The following is a 23572-nucleotide window of genomic DNA, read 5'->3' as shown; positions in this document are numbered from 1 at the left end:
TCACCATCAGGTCCATGCCTTTCTTGTGTTGAAGGCCCCAGAGCTAAAGATTATGGAACATGTGTAACACGTATGGAACATCTATTTTCTTGTGAAAGCAATTTGAAAGGTCCCTTCTTATTTCTTAGTGCCTTTACATTTCCAAGAACTTTAATAAACAAAAGCAGAGTTTGTTGTGACAACATAAATTATAGTCACACTGCATAGTAAGAATACTGAATGGGAATATTTAAGTGTAAATTGCCTTATTTGCTTTATTATTTTTTAACTACTGATAAACACATCTATTGATTCAAAGTTCTGTGAATCTTCTGACCACTAATTGCAACCTTTCAATGTGAGGCCCAAACTACTTAATAGCACCCCCCATAAGTACAGTTGTTTTCAAAGTAAGAGATCATGGAATAAACTCTGGGCAGGAGGACAAGCTTGTAAACAGTTTAGACAGTTCTTTATACAAAGATTGGTTGGAACATCAAACAAACTGCCAAAAGTTATGCAGCCACTAGTTAAAGTGACCTGAGTACATCAGTTCAAGAAAAAAAAGTTGGATTATGCTTTGGAAAAGAAAGAAACATTACAGTGCAGCCACTAACTTCTTTTTTTTTTTCCCTCTCTGTTTTTCTCTCAGTTTTTTTGTTGAGATTACACATAGACTGTTTCACAGAGTCAACAAACCAAACACACTACAATTAGCACACTTTCTTCTTTCATTTTCTATAATCTGCAAGAAAGTTTCCCATGATTACAGAAAAGTGACCACTGGGTGTCTTTTGCAAGGTTACATTTATATCTTTACTTGCTGAAGTAAACAAAGTCCCCTTTTTTGGCTTAAGAATGCCTATCAGCACTTTAAAAAGAAATCTAAGCCTGAAAAAACAGATGAGGGAGACAAGATAAAATGAGACATCTTAACGAGTGCTCAGATGACTAGATAATTCAATAGATACCTGGACAACAGAAAAACTGAAACAAAAAGCATCTCTTTTATCTGTTACACATTTCTGTGACATCCAATCCTTTTGCAACTCTACGCAGTAGAAAAACAATCCGATTCAGGAGAAATGGTTCAAGCAAGAAGAAAAATTACATGAAAAGTCAAATGCCAAATCATTTTTCACCAAACTTTTCTGTCATAATAAAACTGATAAAAAAAAAATGTTTTTGTTGGAGGAAAAGTGATTGCTGCAGATTGCCAGGAAGCTAAACCACCAAGACTCAACACAGAAAAGAAGCAAAAGTAAAAAATGAGATTTCATGAAGCTTCAAATATTTCATTGTGAAAGGAAAAAAAAAAAAAGAAGCCTCATAGATTCTGGTATCACTAAATTTTCTTCAGCCACTGTTGGAGAAATTCTTGTTAGCAGAGCACGCAAGAATTGATAAACAATGAACAACCCGTGCTGGGAATGTCCTTGAATCCATCTTGGGAGTTTAGATAGCAGGCACAGGGTAGCTTCCCCCCACATGCAGCTGGAGGGGGTGGAGTGCAGCTGCAGGTGGGCAGAGTTTAGCCAGCCCCAGAGGCTGACCCTCAGATTGTTATGGTATACTGACCTATTGATGCCTTACAAGTAACTCTGGACCCTCTGACTGTAACCAATCTTGGTGGAGCACACCTATGGCTAGAAGTGCATATAAGTCACTGCATCATGGAAATAAAGTGGATTTGACCATCTAACCATATTGGTGAACAAAGAGTCATTTTCCCATAGCGCTCCACCGAACGTGTTTTCCAACAAGCCACCCAAGCTGTCACCCTTGGTGCCTGGTGCCATAACCAGAATCAGTAACAACAATGAACACTGCTGTTCAAATTGGAAAGACAAAAGAAAGTGTATGAAGATATCACACAGTCCCTTTCCAGGGCATGATATTTTTTTCCTGTGACATCAGTATATTTTTTTAAGTTCTCAAAGGATCAAGTTTCTGCAGTTTCCATTACTATGTCTTTTGTGACATAGTAATAACTAGAAAGTATATAGCTATGAGCTAACAGTTAAAATATCAGGGTTGATCAACATGGCCAGTATCAGTAACTGCCACTGACCACATCACTGAGAAGACAGACATGGCCTTTTCCAGAGAACATGGCTTTGATACTTGTTGGGATATTTAACCACCTCAGTATCTGCTGGATAAAAAAAAATGCAGCAGGGCACAAGCAATCCAGCTATTTTCTGAAGTGTACTGGTGATAAATTCCTGACCTAGGTGTTTGAGGAGCCAGTGAGGGTAGGTGGACCTACCATCTGCAAACAAGGAAGAAATGGTCAGAGACCTGAAGGCTGGGGAAAGCCTTGATTGCAGTAGCCATGAAATGGTGAGAGTCAGAATCTTGAGGGGAGGGAATAAGGCAAAAAGCAGGGCCACAGCACTAGGCTTCTGGAGAGCAACCTTTGGCCTGTTCAGGAATGTATACAAGAGGTGGTAGCAAGGAGAGGTGGACCCAGGAAAAATCCAGAGACATTACGCATGCAGCATGCATGGAGTTAGGAAGGTCTAAGTCCACAAAGTAGTTGAACCTGGGAAGGGCAACAAGAAGAACTTGTACAACAGCAGCAAAACTAGGCAAAATGTGGGCAAGCTGCTGAATGGTTTAGGGTACATTGAAAGAACCAGCATAGTGACGTGATATAAAAGAAGAATTTTTTCAGTGAGTAAAATCAACCACCAGAACAACCTCCTAAAGGACATGGTAGAGCCCTCATCCCTCGAGGTTTTTGAGAGACAGCTGAACAAGGTGTTAATCTCCTCTAGGCTACTGTTTCCACAAAAGGTTGAATCATATGTTCTTTAAAAGAGTTTTCCAACATAGTTGGAAAGTTGATTGTGCTGCCTTTGAAGGGATCTCAAAGAAAATGAGGGGGGAGAAACCACAAGAAAACAACAGCAACCACATGAGGTTCATAAAAAAAGAGAGTGTAAAGTCCTGCATCTGGGAAGGGATAAGCCCATGCATCAGTACAGACTGGAGGCTGAATGGGTGTAAAGCAGTTTTGCAGAGAAGAACCATGGGATCTTAGAGAAAAAGGAGCTGGTCATGAGACACCCATGTGCCCTTGTGGCAAAAAACCAACAGCCTTGGGGACTACATTTGGGAAGTGTTATCAGCAAGTCAAGGTAGGTGGTATCTCCCCTCTACTCAGCACTGAAGAGACACATCTGGAATTCTGGGCTCCCCAGGACATTAAGAAAATAGACATACTGGATCACTTCCAGAAAAGTGCCACAAAGATGATTAAGGGATGAGCTTGGACACTTTGGTCCACCAAGGAGAAATCTCAGGGAATCTTATCCATGTGTATAAACACCTTCTGGAAGATTGAAAGAAGAGCTAGACTCTCTGTTTAGATGGGGTTGTTTAGCCTGGAGAAGAGGAGGCTCAGGGGTGACCTCATTGCTGTCTACAACTACCTGAAGGGAGGTTGTAGCCAGGTGGGGGTTGGTCTCTTCTGCCAGGCAACCAGCAACAGAACAAGGGGACACAGTCTCAAGTTGTGCCGGGGGAAGTATAGGCTGGGTGTTAGGAGGAAGTTCTTCACAGAGAGAGTGATTGGCATTGGAATGGGCTGCCCAGGGAGGTGGTGGAGGCACCGTCCCTGGAGGTGTTGAAGAAAAGACTGGATGAGGCACTTAGTGCCATGGTCTAGTTGAGTGGCTAGGGCTGGGTGCTAGGTTGGACTGGATGATCTTGGAGGTCTCTTCCAACCTGGTTGATTCTATGATTCTGTGTTTTGACATCCAATGCAAGTGCAAGCAGAAACCAACAAAAAATGAAACACATGACAACCCACTTAAACATAAGCAAAAAGCTTTTTACTGTGATAGGAACAGACCACTGCAACAGTTTGTCTAGAGAAGATTAGAAGCTTTGCACCTATTCAAAACACAACTGGACATTGCCCCAGACAGTCTGATGGACTTGACTCTGCTTTGAACAAGGATCCTGGACCACAGGACACCCAGAGGTCTATTTTAACTTCAACCATTCTCTGATTCTATGCCCCACATAAAGTTCTTGTGAAACATAAATTACCATACATCTTTCAAAAATGTTTTACTTTCCTCAAAATCCAGTGAAAATTAACATGAACAAAGCAAAACTCTTGTTAGTACAGCTACGGGGATCAGTAAATAACTCAAGTGTAAGAACAGGACAAACTGTCACGTAGCTGTAGTGGTATATTATTAGATGATGTTCCACATGAGAGATTTACTAGAAAGCTTTTGTTTTCCTGATCCAAACATTTATCATCATTTTAGACAAACATCTGAAGTTCATCTTTTGTAATGATAAATTATGGCTGGGTAAAACTTGTCTAGGCTTGCCCTTTACTTCATTTTTAGTTGCATTCCCTTGGTCTTTGAGGAACGTGCAGTCAAATTTGCAAGTCTTCTTACAAAATGGTTTGTAAGAAAGCAGGACTATTTCTGAAAACAATGGGAAAGTCCAGTTGTTGATTGTCTATTTGTGAGAGAGGCAAAGAGATTCAGGCTATTTGGCCAAAAAAAAAAAAAAAAAAGAGAGAAAAAGAAAAAGGAAAGGAAAAAAAAAAGAAAGGAAAATAAACCCAGGGGTGATCGTGGCAATGAAAATACCACAAGCAACAGTTGTGATCTACTATGGTAGGAGGTAAAAAGTTATACACAGAAATCCCAAGGAGTTAGAGATTCAGAGTTACTCAGTCAGGACACTACAAGAAACAAAGTCTTGGAATAAAGTTTTTTTATTAAAAAAAAGGCATCATCACTGCTGTGGTATTTTCTTCACTAGATCTAAAGGACAGCAGCAGTGGAATTTGCTGTTTGTGTTAAAGTGTCAGGAGGGGAAAGAACAAAGACATGGAAACATCTGCTTTTAGAAGCCACTTGAAAAATAATTATGCAACAGCCTGTGAAAAACATCTGTTAAAAATGCTGCTGTCCACCCATCACATAAAGAAGTCACTTAAGGAAAATATAAGCGAGATCAGGAGAAGATCGTGGCTCATTTTTTTCTCTTGGAACAGTCATTACCCCAAATTTAACTGAAACCTAATGGCAAGTTTAGCAAAAGAAATATACAATAGAAGCAAGCAGGATGATATACCACTGCCAAACAGATGGTACAACCTGCTGTTACATAATCAATACAAATTGAACAGAAACCATGCTTAGCATGTGTACTTCTGAATACAAACAAATTCCTTCCTGGGAATTTTCAGTCCTCCCATTCACAGAATATAAGGGCTTGCAATTAGTCATGGAGCTCTCTGTTCTACACCAACAAGGTTATTTCAGCACACAGCCTCCTTGCCCTTGGTGCAGAGAAACACTGTATAGGGCTGGGTGCTAGGTTGGACTGGATGATCTTGGAGGTCTCTTCCAACCTGGTTGATTCTATGATTCAGTAAATGTAATCACACCACATCATATCTCCTTATACACAATTGGTGTAACATCCAAACCTTTCAGGTGGACAAGTGAGTCTAATGCAGTGTTGTGTTGACACAGCGCTACCTGAATCGCTATCTCCTCATGACTTTGATGTGCTGTACACAGTTAACAGCTTCTTCAGTAGTTGTATGCACGTTCTGATGCAGGTAATGTCATCTGAAATAATGAAATCTGAGGTAGACAGTGCACATGGGCCACTCCCGTGGTCATGCTGATCAGCACAAACCAGCTGAATTGTCATGTTTAACACTATTCTACCCTGTACCTACACCTCTAGTGAAAGGAGAGAGTTCATAGGTTAGTTCTTAAGAAGGCTTTCATGATCAAAAACCACAACACTGGATACTTTTCAACTTCTCCATTAAATACTCAGCATATCTAACTTCAGCTACAGATGAAATGACATATTACTGGTTAATTCTACATTGCATGTGACAGAAGGTGCTCAAATTCAGTTGCACAAGAAAATCTGCCCTTCCTACCAAAAGAAGCTCCCCTTGGGTCTCAGAACAACCCCCTGAAATTGATTTCCATGCTGTTGCTTTTGCCTCAGAAGTGCATAGTAGGAAGCAAAGCACTTGAAACACAATATGGTTTATAAAATGGTTTGAGATCCTCAGTGGACAAGCTAGAGTGCTAGACAAGCTAGAGTGGTGTAAGAAGATACAGTTTTTATATCAATAAAACAATTGCTTCTAATATAGAGGTACCTTGCTGCTTGTCAAATGAAATAGAATTTCATAGAATAAACCAGGTTGGAAGAGACCTCCAAGCTCATCCAGTCCAACCTAGTGCCCAGCCCTGTCCAATCAACTAGACCATGGCACCAAGTGCCTCATCCAGGCCTTTCTTGAACACCTCCAGAGACCTCAAATCCACCATCTCCCTGGGCAGCCCATTCCAATGGCAAATTTGGGAGAGGAGTTGGGAGGAAGGGAAGGAATTTAAACAAAACCAACTGTGAAGCAGATTTTAAATTGAGTGCATTCTTAAAACAATGTCTTGTAAGAAGCACTATCATCAAGCTTCCCCTACTTATTTTTTTAAACACATAATTTTGAAACATTTCAGCCTCTGCTATTCTCAGTTCATTCCTCAAGTCTCAACCATGATTAATACAGACGGTTTAATGAATGTTTTCTTTTCTCTGCATCCTTTTTTTCAAGGAACATCAAATGAACCCAAAACCTCAACACCAATCTTTAGGATTTGGTAAAAGCTGCCTAAAAGCATTTACAGATGAGGAGTAGAATTACTGAATAAGACAGATTTAGGAACTTGTCAAGGAGTGGGAGGGCAAGTGGGAGAAATCTATGAGTATGTGCTACCGTCCTCAAGTGTTCCTTTGAAATCCACAGACTCAGAGTAATGCTCCAGAACAAGATCAGCAAGCCAAATCTTAAATCTGCTCTTGCATATAAAGGCTCTCTCATGTAATTCCTGTGGAAGAACACATGCTTTGGAGATCTGGGAAGGCAATTTATGGAAATACAGATACACAGGAATAGCTCTGTGATATTCCCCAGGTTAAAATGACATAGAGGAAGAGTTTTGCCTATCATTGCACTTCAGATTCAGTAGTAAGGAGAGAACGTAGCAAACTATATTACTCTCTGAATATTTTGCTCAATTAAAAACTGCAAAATTTGGCTCAAGTAAACCATCTTCAAATTCCTGTCTCCTGCAGCTGGAATGCAACAAAGCCACCAAAATGAAGACCAAGCTAAATATTTTTCTGAACTGGTTTTGTGCTCCAAACTACATGGAAGTCTATATTATGAAACGAGATTATAGGATTAGAGTAGGTTTGCCTTTGGCATCAGGAAAGAGTGGCAACTGGCTTCAGTATAGACATTCCCAAGCTCACAGAGGTCATATGGGTCAGACCAATTTTCATGTACATGACCAGAATACACATCAATGCCATATGTTTGCTGCCTGACTGTAAATGGTCTAGTAAAAGTTCATTACAATGCTGCCACCAGCTTCCAGTGCCAGTTAATTTACCATTCAGTGTACTTTAATCAAAACCTTGGGTATCATGTAACAAATGGAGCAAAGCTGGAGGCAAGTAGATTCAGACTGGACGTGAGGAGGAAGTTGTTCAGCATGAGACTGGTGATAGCCTGGAATGGGTTGCCCAGGGAGGTGGTTGAGGCCCCATCCCTGGAATTGTTTAAGGCCAGGCTGGATGAGGCTCTGGCCAGGCTGATCTAGGGTAGGGTGTCCCTGTCCATGGCAGGGGAAGTTTGAACTAGATGATCCTTGTGGTCCCTTCCAACCCTGACTGACTCTATGATTCTATAAGTATTAAAACCAGAAATTGCCCTCTCCAGTGACATTTTCTAATTACCTTGGCTGGGGCAAGGGAATAAGTGTGCTTACCAAAGCCTTTTTTAATGTTTGGGGGATTTGTTTGTTTGGGGGTGTGGGGGGTTGTGGGATTTTTTTGGTTGTGGGTTTTTTTTGAGGGAAAGGAAACTATAAAAGGAATTTCAAGGTTCTTGAAAGATACAAAGGCTCACCAATATACAGAAGATAATTTGGACTGAGTATTAATTTAAATGTAAATCTTTCTGATTTGCTATCAGTTAAAATAACAAGTTGCAATCCTAATGAGATAGTAACTTTGTCCTGCATGGTTTTAACAGGGAATCTGTGCAGGAAATTAATCTGGGACAAGCTATAAGGAGAAACCATTCTGGAATAATTTCCTATGATAAAATCCCTGGGACTGACTGTTCAAATACTGTTAGATTGTACATTAAAGCCCTCTTCTATACCTACTGGGCTGTCATCTATATTAGTTGCTCAGTTCCACTGAACTCTGCTCTAAGGTCTACTAGGGAACAAGCAAAAGTGTGATGAAGGTTACTCTGAGCAGAAGGTCACAGTAACATTTTAATCCAGCAGTGCTGTCTTTACAAGTCATAGCTGAACTTCATACAAACAGGTTAACAGGATTCCTAGAAGACACTCAAGAAAAAGAATTAACCACTTTCTCACAAGTCAACAAGGTGCCATCAAGTGAAAGAAATCATGTAATACCTAACATACTGAGCAGGCATTGCTCTTGTCCAGCAAAGGGACTCTGGCACATGCTATAAACCAGCACAACTAGTGAAAACCCCTAGAAAAATTTGGCCTCTCTGAAAGACGCACAAGATTTAATCTGGTCTACAGACATTTGGGCAAGGAACATATAATCCCTTGCTCTTTAAAACGTATAAAGCTGGACTGGATGATCCTCGAGGTCTCTTCCAACCTGGTTCATTCTATGATTCTATGAAAAATGGCAATAAACCACTTATGTGATGTACTGAAAGAAACACCTGTAATTCACTTAAATGTACATCTAACAAATAAAATACACTAGTCCTGCCACTTGCCCTTCTTTCAGGTCTCAAAAGCTTAAGTTAATCATCCTCAATTAACATTATGCCCATTTCCTCTCAGAGATCTTGTAAGATTTTCCAGCTCACTCAGGTATGCTCCAAACCATCCACTTGATAGCAGAAGGAAATAGCTTGTTCAGCTGAAGAACAATGACTTTGTCTCCAAACTTTTCCATTATGCCATATAGATTAATTTAGGGTTTTTTTTATTATTTTTACTATAAATCCAGCTACAATAACTAAAAATATGTAGTCCACTGTCTGGGACACTAAAGATGTGAGTCTAAATGTTCCATAACACTTAGAATTTTGTGGAAATAAATAGAATAAATATGTATGAATGGTGCCTTGCCAAGGCAATTTTGTTCCAAGTGGACAGGTAAAATTAAAAGTAGTAGCATCCAGAATTCAAAGACAAAGCTTAAATCAGAGTGGAGGATTTTTTAAAACACTTTGCTACTGCCTCTTAGGTCCACACACTTTTTAAGCATCTTTCCATGGATAGTGCATAAAAACAGAACTTCTCTTGAGACTGTAAGCAACTCTTTTGGGTTTATTTGCACATCATTAAATGATTCTTGCCAACTGAAAGGAAAAACATTCAGAATTCACTGTCATATTCCCTCAAATTCTCCCTTTACCTCTTTTCTCATAATGCTGAAATAGAGCTACCAACATGTAGTAGTTTTAGAGTTAACTGGTTTCATTTTAACTTTTAAATAAAGAATTGTATTGGTTCCAGAAGAACAATAGATAAGTCAATATCCTAAACAGTAAATTAATGGGATGGTAATGTCTGCTGTATAAACAATTCCTCTTTCCTTGGGTTAGGTTGGAAAGGACCTTAAAGATCATCCAGTTCCAAGTCCCCTGCCATGACCAGGGACACCTTCCACTGGAACAAGGCTGCCCAAGGAGGTGGTGGAGTCACCATCCCTGAAGGTGTTCAAGAAAAGACTGGATGAGGCACTTAGTGCCATGGTCTAGCTGATTGGATAGGGCTGGGTGCTAGATTGGACTGGATGATCTTGGAGGTCTCTTCCAGCCTGGTTGATTCTATGATTCCTGCTTCACTCTCCCTCTTTCCCTTCTCCACCCTGACTGACTTCTGCACTAACCTCAGCTGAGTATGTAACAGTTGGGGTTTTCTATCTAGGGGGATGGGGCAGGGGGAGAAGGTGGTGGTTGGCCCCTTCTGCATTCTGACCAAGGGTGATTTCTGTGTTATTTCTAAGTTGTAAATATATTTTGTACATAGGCATTGTATTACATGCTTTTAGATTTTAGCTTGCTGTAAATATGTAGCTTTAGACAGCATTATCAAGATGCATGCTGGAGAGAAAAAAAAAAAACTCTAAGACCGTAATTATAATTATATTTCATTCTCTACCCTTTTTTATTCTGTCCACAAATTCTACCAATGGTAACATTATATTCATTCAAAAGCACTGATAAAGGAACTGAAAGTCAGGCAACACTACAAATTCTCTCCTCAGGAAAGAATTCCATCATTTCTTCTTATGATTTATCAGCCAACCAGGTTTTCACTCAAGTTGCACAATATGGACTACACTGATTTTGCATAGTGCTTATCTTTTTGAAACCAGAATGTCATGTAGAACATGGTCAGGTGCCTCACAGGCCTAAGCATATGATGGCAACCATCAGGTTAAGCTGCTACGTCATTCATGCACCCCATCAATGGGAATCCATACTGTGTGGCTGAACACTACAGGCATTCAAATTGTATTGTGACTTTTTCTTTCCAGCAAGCAGCACCATGCAGTGTGAAGAACAGAAGAGCTCTGAACATTCACTTCCACATCCTGCCTCTGTGCCAAAGGGCCAGGCACAATTTCTTTGCCATAAAGCAGCTCTTTTCACTTCTTCATGGCTACAGGCAGTTGTCATAACCAATCCTATTATCAAGGATGCAGCTGGACTGCAGAGGACTCTGTCAGGGGTTGCAGTGGATTAAGTTCATGCTGTCATAGCCATAAATCATGGTGTCTGGTGGACACTGTCAGTGACAGCAGCAGCCTGCCTGATATTGTGCTCTCAGAATATGTAAAAGAAAGGTTCTATTATTTTACTTCATTCAAGCCCTGTTCTTACCTTCCCAGTACTACTCATTAAAATTTAGCACTACCAGTACCATTCTAGTTCTTTCCTGCCTCAATTTCTTTTTTTGTTTTGGACTAACTAAAACCTCAGCAAGCTCAAAGATTGCATAAATAATGCTAGCAAAAAAAATTATTTCCATTGTACAAAAAAGATGAATACAGGCTTGAAATTACAAGATGTTACCTTTAAAACTTTGTGATGTCTGTATACTTTCCTGCCTACCGTCTGTGAGAGAAAGGCAGCTACCAGAGCAGATATTTTTAATGAAGTATTTATTTCCAAAATATACCTGAGCCAGCTCCTCTCCTAAAGAACTGAATATAAGCTCAACTTCTACAAAATACATACATTTGCAACAGCACAAATACAAGAACTGAGGCTGCCCATAATACTGCAGACTAGATTCAGGAGACACTTTGTCACATGAGACACATTAAGTTTCTGTTTCTAAAAACGGGTTGAAGTCTATGGCAATCTGTACCTCCTCATTTATTCTAGCAAGCCTTGACATATTACAAAACTACTCAATCCACCTCTGCAAAATTATTCCTATTCAAGAATTGGTCACAGAAATTATTTCATATCGTTATGCTCCCAAGAATGTATGGGATGCATAAAAGACCATTCCATGACATTGTAAAAGATCAGAAGATATTGCCAAAGAGAATTCTTTCACTGCATTTGTTTAATACTGCAAGGAAAATATAATGCTTAATGTAAGTATATTGATAGAAGATTCTCAAGGGAATTAAATTGTTCCTTCATCTCCCCAGTGGAACAAAATACTAAATTAAAAGTACGTTTCTCTTCAACTGTCTCATGTCTACAGCAGAAAGAAGACATTGAAAGAAGAGGCCTTTTTTGCAGGGACTTTGAAGTTAAACCAGAACAACAGAAAACAGAAATGGAAATAAGAGCTAATAGATTTGTAGGTTTGTTTTTTTTTCCCTCAGTGCTGAAATCAGCAGTTCTGGTGAGATCTTCCACTGAGCTAAAAGCATTCCAGTCTGATATTACTGAAGTTAGCATTAATAGTTACTCAATCACTTTGAATACAAACACCTGAATGTATTCAACAAGATCAAGAGATATTCAGCATACTAAAAAAAAAAAAATCCTTATAACTGCTTCTAATGGTATACATTATTCAGTACTAGTATGGATAGACAATGTGGTTGATATTATTGATATAAAGATGCAATGCAGATCTCTAATGAATAACAAATTAAGTTGGAAATGCTACTATATTACAGTGACGAATGAGAGGCCTCCATTTTAAATGATAATTAAAATTATGTTTTCTGAATTCCATACTACCATGACAAGATGATGTCTAGCAGCTAGATTTAAGGTCTAAAAAGCAATGAAGATAGTAGGACAATTAGTTTAAGGCTACCACATTATCTTAGACCACAGCACTGTAGAGCACATGCATTAGCAGAACACTGGATTCTCAGCAACCTAAGTAGACTCAGCAGTGCAGAGTCTCTGCATCTCTGCACAGGGTGTTTGACTCATTCCCTTGGATTTAGGTACCTAGATTCTGTCTAAGCTTTTCTTTGGACATCTAAGTGCTTTTTTGGATCTTGATCTAAATTCTTTTTTATCATAGAATCTTTTCCAAAAGCTCCATTAATTTCCCCAGCACTTACCAAAAGACCATGAAATTATTTCAGTGATCAAAAAATTTAAGTATTGAATTGTGGTTTTTTCTAGTTTTAAATTAACTGTGGAAGAAAACACATCTGCAAAGTAAACCTAAAACATGAGGCTGTGTGATTAAACTACTTTATAATACAATAGATATGTAGTGACTTCTGATACCTTACTGCTGCAGATCATAAAATCTGTTATTTGTAAGTGTGCTAGTTTGAGCCTAGCTGGGATGATTTGGTGAGAAGAATTAGATTATAGGCTGTGAAAAGGAAATAAGGGTGATGTCTACTTCACTTGTAGACTAGCTGAGATGTGTAAGAACAAGAACATAAATATACATAAGGGAGTCTCTGGGCAATTTGGGCTGCACTACTGTCTCTAACCTGCCTGACTAATCCGTCTGCTTCCTAACCCCCTGGCAAACCCTTCAAACTACCTTGAGCATAAGGCAAAGTCTGGGGTAAGGTAGAAGGGTGGGGAGAAGGTGGAAAGGTGGTTGAGAGTGTAGCCTGGGGACTCTCGTTTCTGGGAGAGGTGTTCTGTTTCTGTATTACTTTTTAACTTGTATATTTCTGTATATAGCTGTATATATTGTAAATATCTGCTTGTATATTATGCTAAGCTGTAAATATAGCCACTGGAAACTGAATGAAGCTGAGTCTAGTCTGGATGATTTTCTTAAGGGGGGGGGGGGGGGGGGGGGGCGGGGGGTAACACCCAAACCATCACAGTTAGCAACAAATTTATAAATACACCTTATTAACCAGTTGTTATGCACACATGTCGCTTTTCCATGCCAAGAAACAGAAATGCTGCACAAAAGTCAAAATCTTTGCTATGTCCTCTACACTACTGGGAGATTACTCAGCATCTGCATGAAAACATACTCGCTCTGCAAGAGAACACAGGATTAAATAAATACTGCGTGATCTAGAAACTGCAGGACATCTAATCCAGGCAAGTATAATGACTTTGTTGTGTTCTCTTGAGAAAGAAAAATACCCTTTTTCCTCTGTTCAGAACTCCAGGATGGATATGACCAGTATCATTTCACAAGGCTGGTGCAAAGGCCTTAAAAAGAACTAAAAATAGGAAGAATTGTTAATGTTAATTCTAAGTAAACCTACATGTTGGAACAAGATGGAATCCATACCTAAATGGTTTAATCAAGACACTCTCCTCTTCTCTTTACTATGTAAAACAGAAGAACTTAAAAGGAAATTGCAACTCATCACCCTTACAGGAAGTATCTTTTATTCCTCCTGGCAGACTTTTAATACTCAAACTGAAAGATGTGGATTCTACTTTCATCTTCTTTTGATTTACATAATGATCCTGTTTGTTTGAGTTGAGCCCAGATTCTTTCTGAGCTCAGTATACTGTCAACAACAACGGGACTCAGCTGGGCTTCATGAATGCCGATGCTGAGCTGCAATCAAATTCATACAGCTCTGGAGTTTGTCTGAACCACAACCCTCAGATTCACGACCAAACTTAGCATGGAAATAGACCAATGTTCTGTCCCAGAGCCATTCTTCTTCTACAAGGTTGTTTAATTCACTTGAAGCGCCAAGGACATTGTTCCAAAGAGGGATGGAGATCTTACTTCTACCGAAAAAGAAAAAATGTACTACTGAGAGAGACATGTTTCTTGGAGCTGAAAAAGCATAGCTATATAGACAACATCAGCCCATGCTTCTGACCTTTTCATGGAAGCAGCAGAGTTATCTATGCATTTTTAATGTCTAATCATAAAATTACATTTCAATGTTAATTTTTTTTTTTAGTAAAAGGTTGCAAAAATGTCAAACTTAGAAGGGAGAAAAAAAATCTGTCAAAGTGTTCTTTTAAAACTAAATATCCATTAACTCTTTATCTGTCATGGCTTAGACTCATTTTGAGATTAAGTGTTGTAAATGAAGAAAACATCTGAAAAAAACAAATATCACAAAACAAGGCAGGGTATAATCAGCTATTGAAAATAAGCTCAGGAACTATGGCCATAACTAACTGCTAACATGGCTAAACTGTTGCTTGTACTAACTAGAACAGAAGAGTTCCAGATCTCTTTATTCTCCAAATAACTACAGTTCCATCAGGAGGCTTCACCAGCATTTTAAATACCTTTCAAGAGCAGGTGCAGTATCAGCAAATGGAGTTCTATGCTCCTGCAGGTTGTGGCACCTGAATACAAAATACCTCGTTCTGCTCTTTTACTGGAGAGCACTTCAAGAACAGGTTCAATCTATGCATGTCTTTCTCTAAGCTGGGGGCCACCTCCCACAGAATTCAATAGCACCAAGAGCTGGACTTGCAAAATGGAAGGAAAGGTTTATTTCTCACATTAACATCCTGTAGTAATTGAAGCATTTTGTAATGTACATGTGAAACCAAGGCTTTTTTCTCCATTCCACATCCAGCTCTGGTGCACCTTTAACATGCTGTGTTTACTCTTAGCTTCTAAAACACATTTCTTTTTATGATAAGGGATGTGGAGGAAGCAGATAAACAGGGCAGGGCAGGTTAAATTAAAACCACAAAATCATGCCACATTTTCTGGCTGATCTATGAAATGAAATGAGATATCAAACTTTTCTTTGGATCCCTTAATAACAAATTCCCATGAGCTTTCCATGCAAGATGATCACAAACTTTCTTTTTGCCTTCTTTTAAATGATTCTTCGGAAAGGGCAAAAACGGATTCCTTGGACAGATTTTATCTACAGGGACTTGTAAACAAATTGATCCAGATGTTTTGCTAAAGAACTCTCCAGACATAGTAAATTATTCCTTACTACATCCACACTCCATTTCCTATCTTTGCAACTAGCATCTCCAAACAGACCACTTTTCAAAAGACAAATAATTGAAATGACACATTAGCATTAACAAGATCACTTGGACACCTAACTGTCTTACATATATATGGATGCATATGGTGCCATATAAGAGTTTCCAGAAAGGATTAAGATCAAGTATATTTGGACCCTTTCCTAAGCCACTGAAAAATTATCAATCTTAAGAATTTCATTTTCCTTTCCTTTGTTACATGATTTGCCCCACTTATCTTTTAAAACACCCTAGACATATGGGATGGCAATGGATCCCAAATTCCTAGTTAAAAACCCAGACAACAACTGGCCTATTTCACTATATTAGAAAGAGAAGGAAGAGGCCTATGGACTAGGTAAAAGGATCATAGAATCAACCAGGTTGGAAGAGACCTCCAAGATCATCCAGTCCAACCTAGCACCCAGCCCTATCCAGTCAACTAGACCATGGCACTAAGTGCCTCAGCCAGGCTTTTCTTGAAGACCCCCAGGGATGGTGCCTCCACCACCTCCCTGGGCAGCCCATTCCAATGGGAAATCACTCTCTCTGTCAAGAACTTCTTCCTAATATCCAGCCCATACCTACCCAGGCACAACTTGAGACTGTGTCCCCTTGTTCTATTGCTGCTTGCCTGGGAGAAGAGCCACCCCCCACCTGGCTACAATGCCCCATCAGGTAGTTGTAGACAGTAATAAGATCACCCCTGAGCCTCCTCTTCTCCAGGCTAAACAGGCTCAGCTCCCTCAGCCTCTCCTCATAGGATTTGTGCTCCAGGCCCCTCACCAGCTTTGTTGCCCTTCTCTGGACACATTCCAGCACCTCAACATCTCTCTTGAATTGAGGGGCCCAGAACTGGACACAGTACTCAAGGTGTGGTCTGACCAGTGCTGAGTACAGGGGAAGAATAACCTCCCTCGTCCTACTGGCCACACTGTTCCTGATGCATTTTTAACAATATTTGAAATTTTAGGAACACATACATTGAAAAATTCATGATGAAACTGTCTCTCTACAGCTCTTTATGGCATACCCAACAGGCCATTCTGCAGAAATGCCTCTCTAGATTTTTCATTTAAATTCCTTTAAAAGAAAAACAATAGTAGAAAGTATTCATTTACTTTAAAGATATAAGGGACTTTCAGAAATAACAAGACAAGCATATGATCTGTAAAATATATTCCAGCTGAATATACTGTATCAAAATCTATTTAGCTGATAGGTGCTTGTCTTCTGTTTTATAACGATGTGATGAGTTTCTCTGTATCATTGAAGCAATCTTTCCAAATCACAGGCTTTATGAAGGTCACATGCTGACAAATATAGCAACCAGCTTTCCATGCTATGCTTCCTGAGTCAGAATATTTGTTTTAAAATTAAACCATTGGTAGCTTTCCAGTTACTATAAGGACAGCGGGATCAACTAAGTGCACAGCAACGGATTACAAAGCAGGTGGCCTGAGGCTAAATCTGAACGGTTTCCTCACATAGCTTTGTAATGTGGGGTTCAGATAACTCCTAATGAGAGTTAAGGGCTGTCTGGTCACTTAGTTGTATACGAGGTCTAGACAGGTCAAGATCTAAGGATCAGAGCTTCCAATCACATTCTATTAAATACTCGTTAGTTAGAAAAGATGTTACCAGAAGATCCATCAGAGCTACACTGTCTAATTATTAACACTAGTGTCCTTATAAGACCCTCACAACTTGAAAAAATATAAGATACAGAAAAAGATGCAGCCAAAGAAAAGAGGTGAATCTGAGGACACAGACGAAATTTGAGGTCATTGTTCTATATCACATTCCCCACGTAAAAGAGGAATTTGAAACTCATCATTTATTGAATCAGTCGGTATTTGGCAGCATCAATTCTAGTGTTGAGTTAAAACATTTAGGAGGCAGATTTGGAGAGTCTTTCACTGCAAAATGAGCAAATAATGAAATACACTTATTTCATAACCTGTATTTGCTACAAATGCAACTCACTGAGCTGTTCCTCATTCCCTAAAAGCTAATAAAAAGGAGAGATTAATGACTAAAGCCAGCATTTTTTTACTTCCTTTTATTTAAAGCCTCATCTAAAAGCTCTTGTGGTTTGGTGATACTGTGCTGTTGCTGACTGGTAAAACAGTGTTTGGCAATGCAACTCCCTGAAGACAGTTGTTTAGCCCTTTTTCTCCCAGTACTTGTACCAGAAGACAATACATTAGACAGCTAAAGGAGAGCACCTCATAGGCATGAATTCTACAGTGACATGTTTTAAACCAGCAACAACCTAAGTGGGCAGTAAAGAGATAACAGGTTCAAGCTTTGCTAATGAAAAGCACACTCAACAGGGTCACAACAAAAGGTAATGCTTACATACAAGGAACACAGTTGCTAAGGACTGACCTTGCCCAGTCGGGAAGATGACTGCTGGAGCTTAGAAATACAGTCCCCAGGGTTGGGAGACAAATTCCTGAGGATCTCTTAAAAGGCAGCACAGCACTGCTGGAATAATTCCAGAAGTACTCTGACATTTTCTTTCTTTCCTTTTGAGCACCCCAAAACATGGTCCTCCTGGACCTATGAAATATTTTGGAAAATGAAAGCATCTAGAGTTTATCATTAAATCTCTGGTGCTTCTCAGCCCCATGACAGACTTCAAATTACCTGGACTGCAGCCTTCATGCAATACCTTGGCTCTGCTGCTCCCAGTCTGCCTGGAACCAATTAATGTATTAGCATGAAAAATGAATTAATCATCCTTTTCTGAACCTCAAAAGATTCACATTTTGGACAGACCTCTAGAGAGATGAGATAAGAACTGAACTCCAGCTGACATAAAGGCAGCTATTTATTTCACTTCCTACCAATTAGCACCCAAAACCCACCAAGCTGAAGGGCTGCATGTATCAGATTTCCTTCACCTGTGTCCTCTATAGTAAACTGACAGAAGATTACAAAGGGCACAGCCTTCTACCCACTCTCCCCTTTTCCAGTACAAGGTGGCAAGAATATCTGCTCTGTCATCTCATCTTTTGATGGACCTTGTCCCCAGATTTCAATATACCAATGCAAACAGGAAGCCACAACCTTTTTTTACTTCACTCAAATTGTTTTCCTTTCTTCTGCCACCCTGGTGAATCTTGGAATCTCATGAACCTTTTCAGATTGCTATAATCCTATCTATCCAGAAAAATGCTTTTTTTGTGTCCAGTTCTCTTCCCTTGCCACAGTTAGCCCACTCACTCTCACATCTCTCACACACAGTGTAGTGCTTCATCCTCCCTGGGATTCAGCCACTCCTTCTGCCCTGCCAATCTTCCACCAACTCCTCCTGCAGGCTCAGGGCATCCCTGAGCACATACTAAGGCTGAAAGAGTCCTTAAACTCAAAATCTGAGGATACCCTCACTTATGACAAGCTTCTGCCTCTTCCTCCTCTTCCCTTCTGTTTCTGGTCCTAGATAAAGCAGAAACCAAAGCTGGAGGGCAAGACTGGAAGAGCAACTCACATCAGCAGTGCACCAAACGCTCTCTTTGCTCTACAAAACCAATCTGAAGATGCTCCTCAGGGCCAGTATCATCTAATAAACTCACCTTGTGCCCATGACAAGTGAAGAGCAACACACCATGGCATCACAAGTTTCAGTCACAAAAGGGTAGCTCCGTCTCAAGCAGCTCAGCCACTCTGGCAAGCCTCCATGCCCTGTAATCTCAGAACTACCAGATGGCCCTGATGCTAACTACACCTTCTTCTCATTTTTCATCTCTACCAGATTTCCATTTCTGTCACAAAACATTCCTGAATTTCTTTTTTTATCCTTAAAAACACAAGAGTTGGCCTTTCAAAATGCAGTTAAGTAAGAACAGAGGGGAAACGACACATCAGGGGTAAAACAGAATGGTCAATCCTCTGGCTTACTAATTAGGATTCATGTACTGGAAAAATCCAGTCCCTGGCACCGGTGAGTTAACGAAGAAAGGAAAAAAATGTCTGGAAAATGGGAAAAAATGGTATAATTGTCTAAGAAAACTAGCACATCTGGTCATTTCCCCACACGTTGTTATTAGTACCACAATTATTTCAGCAGGAGGCAAGCTGGGAAGAAGTAATACAGGACCAATGAAGAAAAGCAGCAGCAGGATAACCAGCTATTCAGACACCGATTCCTGAGAGAAAGCAGACCTGCTGCTAAACAGGCAAGTCTACTTTAACATGCACTTCTTTAAACTGTGATTTATAGGCTTTAAACTGAAGACAATTATTTCCACTAGGGGTATCACAACTGCAAAATTACCCACTTCTTTCTGTGCAGCCATTTACACTGGTACATAAATTGCTAATATTCTGGTATTTACATGCATTTTTAGTGGTAGGAAGGGAAATAAGAGGTGCAAGGCAAGAGAAGACAGATCTCCAGGTAGCAACTCTTACAGTATGCAAGTGTATACTAAGAGGACTCATCTTCATACTCTTAAGACTCAAATGCTCACCATAAAAATTTCCCAGAGCATACCAGTGAATCTGGTAAGATACTTCTCTTTCTTTCATAATTGTTTTTTATGAAGAAGGCAAGAAGAAAAACCTATCCCAGAAAGGATTCCAGTAACAGCTGCACTTTGTTGATTCTTCTTTGAGTTTTTTGCTTTTATATTTTTGCATGGTGGTACTCCATGACATCAACATTTTGACAGTTTAATGGGGCTCTCTTGCTCCTTCTGCAAAGTAACACCTTAGGAATCTTACACAGAATTAGCCTCTTGTTAGCATATTGGTTACTAAGACCCTTTTATGTTTTAAAATGTGCATAAAAATTGGGCTTGCTTCACAAATATTTTAATTTGTATTGATAAGATCCAATACAAGATTTAGATACTCCAGTGTAAAGCCTCTCTTTCAGTACCTCAGATGTCATAGGAGAGTTCAACAGAGGAATGGAGTGTCAGGCTCTTTAATCAATTTACAGGACAAGTTAGTGCCTCAGTGTAATCCAAATAAGCCAACACAATGTGCAAGCACGTGCTGACAACATGTTGAGGAGGCAACTATCTGCAACTGGGCAGAGGCAAATGTTAAGAAGGAGAGTATGTCTTAAATCCTACTGATTCAGAGAGACAGTCTGATGTATTTGGTATCTGGAGCTCAGAAGTCTCTACTTCTGTTCCACATCTGTCGCTTTAAAAAAAAAATAAAAATAAAAAAATAAAAAAAAGCTCCCAATTTTCTATTAAAAACAGGTTGGAAAAGCAGTGGCTGCCCAGACAATTAAAAGATCTTTTTTTCTTCCCCTAGCTCAAGGGAGCTCAAAGTCATATCTCCACAGAGTTTCCTATTTACAAGTATGCTCAATGCCTCAAGCAGAGTCAACTTCTGGGTCCAGAACAGACACCAAAAGCTGAAGCAAAAGATCAGTACATGGTGTACTTGGAAGTAAGGATACATCCCTTTTCCCTTGTCTATTCAGACTTTTCCTGCACTACATCAAGCAGCAATGTCATTCAAAATGCACAATGCACCCTGAGAGCAGAGAGAAGAAACACAGGTCTCTTTGTGTAATCTGAGTTTCCAAGAAGTCTTTTTTACTCATATGCATGGTCTGCCTCTGCCTATACAGTGGCAGAGCTTCATGGAGTAAGATGAAGTATGTTCTGTCACACCAAAACTAGTTTACAACCTGGAGACTACCACCTGAAGAGAGGCTGTAGCCAGATGGGGTTAGTCTCTTCCCCCAGGCAACCAGCAACAGAACAAGGGGATGCAGCCTCAAGTTGTGCCGGGGGAGGTACAGGCTGGATGTCAGGAGGAAGTTCTTCATAGAGAGAGTGATTGGCATTGGAATGGGCTGCCCAGGGAGGTGGTGGAGTCACTGTCCCTGGAGGTGTTCAAGAAAAGCCTGGATGAGGCACTTAGTGCCATGGTCTAGTTGATTGGATAGGGCTGGGTGCTAGACTGGACTGGATGATGTTGGAGGTCTTTTCCAACATGCTTGATTCTATGATTCTATGACTGGGTATAACTCTGTCAGTGGAAGATGCAGGATTTCACTCCATTAGACAGAGAGGACCAAACTTTTATCACTCTTACTGCCTAAGTATCTCAACCAGCAGGCTGGATGGAATCCCCTTACAGTGCCTTTCAGAAATAAATCAGCAGCTGCCACTCCATTGGTCTGTCAAAAGATTGCCTCTCTCAAGCATGTGAATGTGAGTCATTGGCTACTGGAATGGGCTGCCTGGGGAGGTGGTGGAGTCGCCATCCCTGGGGCAGTTCAAGGCAAGGTTGGACATGGCACTTGGTGCCATGGTCTAGCCTTGAGCTCTGTGGTAAAGGGTTGGACTTGATGATCTGTGAGGTCTCTTCCAACCTTGGTGATACTGTGATACTGTGTAATGTGTTCTCACACACACACAGAACTGAACTACATTTTAATTTTCTATATAGTATGTTAAGACAGAAACATAGGAATGCTGTATTCTTAGATCACTCTTGGGTCAATATGTGATTTAGATACTGAGCTGCCTTGCCTTAAGGTGCAAGTACAAAAGACAACACTCGGGATTCTGGGGAATGTGTAGACAAAACATGGGTCAGCTGTCCAATCTAAATAAAGATCATGAAACCATATTGCAGCACTTACTTAATTTACTTTGGTCTCAGACACAATACAGTGATTTTTTTGAGGCCTGAGGCATGGTAGTGCTGCAATTAATTTGATAATAGTTTGATAAATCAGGGTCTTTGACATACATGCACTGAAAACCCATGCCATTAGAGAGTATCCACACACTTGAATCACTACATTTTATGAGTGATGTTTTTGTCATTTGGCCTCCAGTGGCGACTGTTGCCCTGATCAGTATTTACAGGTTCTCCTCAGCTCATACTTTAAAACCATCCTCATCAACAGTTAAAAATGCACTTTGAGCTGCATTACTCCTCCTACCATGCCCAATGCCATCCACAACCAATCATCAGCCAAAATTTTCAAAACAGATCATTGATAGCTGCTTCCTCAGAGGTGCAACTGAAAATACCTCTTTTTTTTTCCCCCTCATCTTTGGTAACCTGTGAAAAGGAGATAGTGGCATCTGGAATGTTTTTATTTGTATCACTAAAATTGAATCAGACTGCCTACAACAACAGTAACAACAAAGGCCAATGGGGCTGTGTCACACTCACACATAACCAGAACCAAACACCACTTCTCCAACACAGAGGAAGATTAAACTGGGAAGAATTTTACTTACTTGTATCTCAGTGCACTTTGACAAAAAATAGTAAGTGTTCTCATCTATCTTTACCTAAGGAGGAACCAAAGCACAAAGGGATCACAGGGCATGTTACATGCAGAGCTGTAAGTGTAAAGAACTGCTCCTCTCTAAATATTAGCCCTTGTTGTATGTTCTTTCACCTAACTTTATCCCTTTTGTATTAGAAAGTATGCTGGCAATGACTCTCATGATTGACTACATGATATCACAAAAGTTGAGTGAAAACGAAACAACTGGGGGAAAGAAATTGCAAAGTGAAACTATTCTAAGCCTTTTTTTCTTTTTTGCTATTTATTTTCAGCAACTAACGCAGCCTTTAAGATTTACTTTGTTAAAGAAGCAACATTTTCACTCCTGATGCTCTGTTGATAAAGAAATCAATATCTATCCTCCAAGATATCCAGAAAATCAATGGGGAAGCCATAACAGAATCACAGAATCCACCAGGTTGGAAGAGACCTCCAAGATCATCCAGTCCAACCTAGCACCCAGCCCTATCCACTCAACTAGACCATGGCACCAAGTGTCTCATCCAGGCTTTTCTTGAACACCTCCAGGGACAGCAACTCCACCACCTCTCTGGGCAGCCCATTCCAATGGCAAATCACTCTCCCTGGCAAGAACTTCCTCCTAACATCCAGCCTATAATTCCCTCAGCACAACTTCACAGTATCACAGTTTCACCAAGGTTGGAAGAGACCTCACAGATCATCAAGTCCAACCCTTTACCACAATTCTCAAGGCTAGACCATGGCACCAAGTGCCACGTCCAATCTTGCCTTGAACTTGAGACTGTGTCCCCTTGTTCTCTTGCAGCTGCCTTGGCATTTCTTAAATTATAGAATCATAGAATGGTTTAGGTTGGAAGGGACCT

The 23572-nt window shown here is 40.0% G+C and overlaps 1 long non-coding RNA gene across 4 annotated transcripts in view; it reads right to left on the bottom strand.

Annotated features, from left to right (window-relative positions):
* Window positions 1–18233, bottom strand: part of LOC135190771 (uncharacterized) — a 150461-nt gene extending 132228 nt beyond the window's left edge. For all 4 annotated transcript variants that reach the window (XR_010308663.1, XR_010308637.1, XR_010308657.1 and 1 more), the window contains exon 1: window positions 18095–18233. This is a non-coding gene — a long non-coding RNA (uncharacterized LOC135190771). The remainder of the gene's footprint in view (window positions 1–18094) is intronic.
* Window positions 18234–23572: the final 5339 nt, after the last annotated feature.

Source organism: Pogoniulus pusillus, chromosome 1, assembly GCF_015220805.1.
Source record: "Pogoniulus pusillus isolate bPogPus1 chromosome 1, bPogPus1.pri, whole genome shotgun sequence".
NCBI lineage: Eukaryota > Metazoa > Chordata > Aves > Piciformes > Lybiidae > Pogoniulus > Pogoniulus pusillus.
Note: the sequence above shows the minus strand (reverse complement) of the source record. Positions and strands in the feature narration are given on the sequence as shown.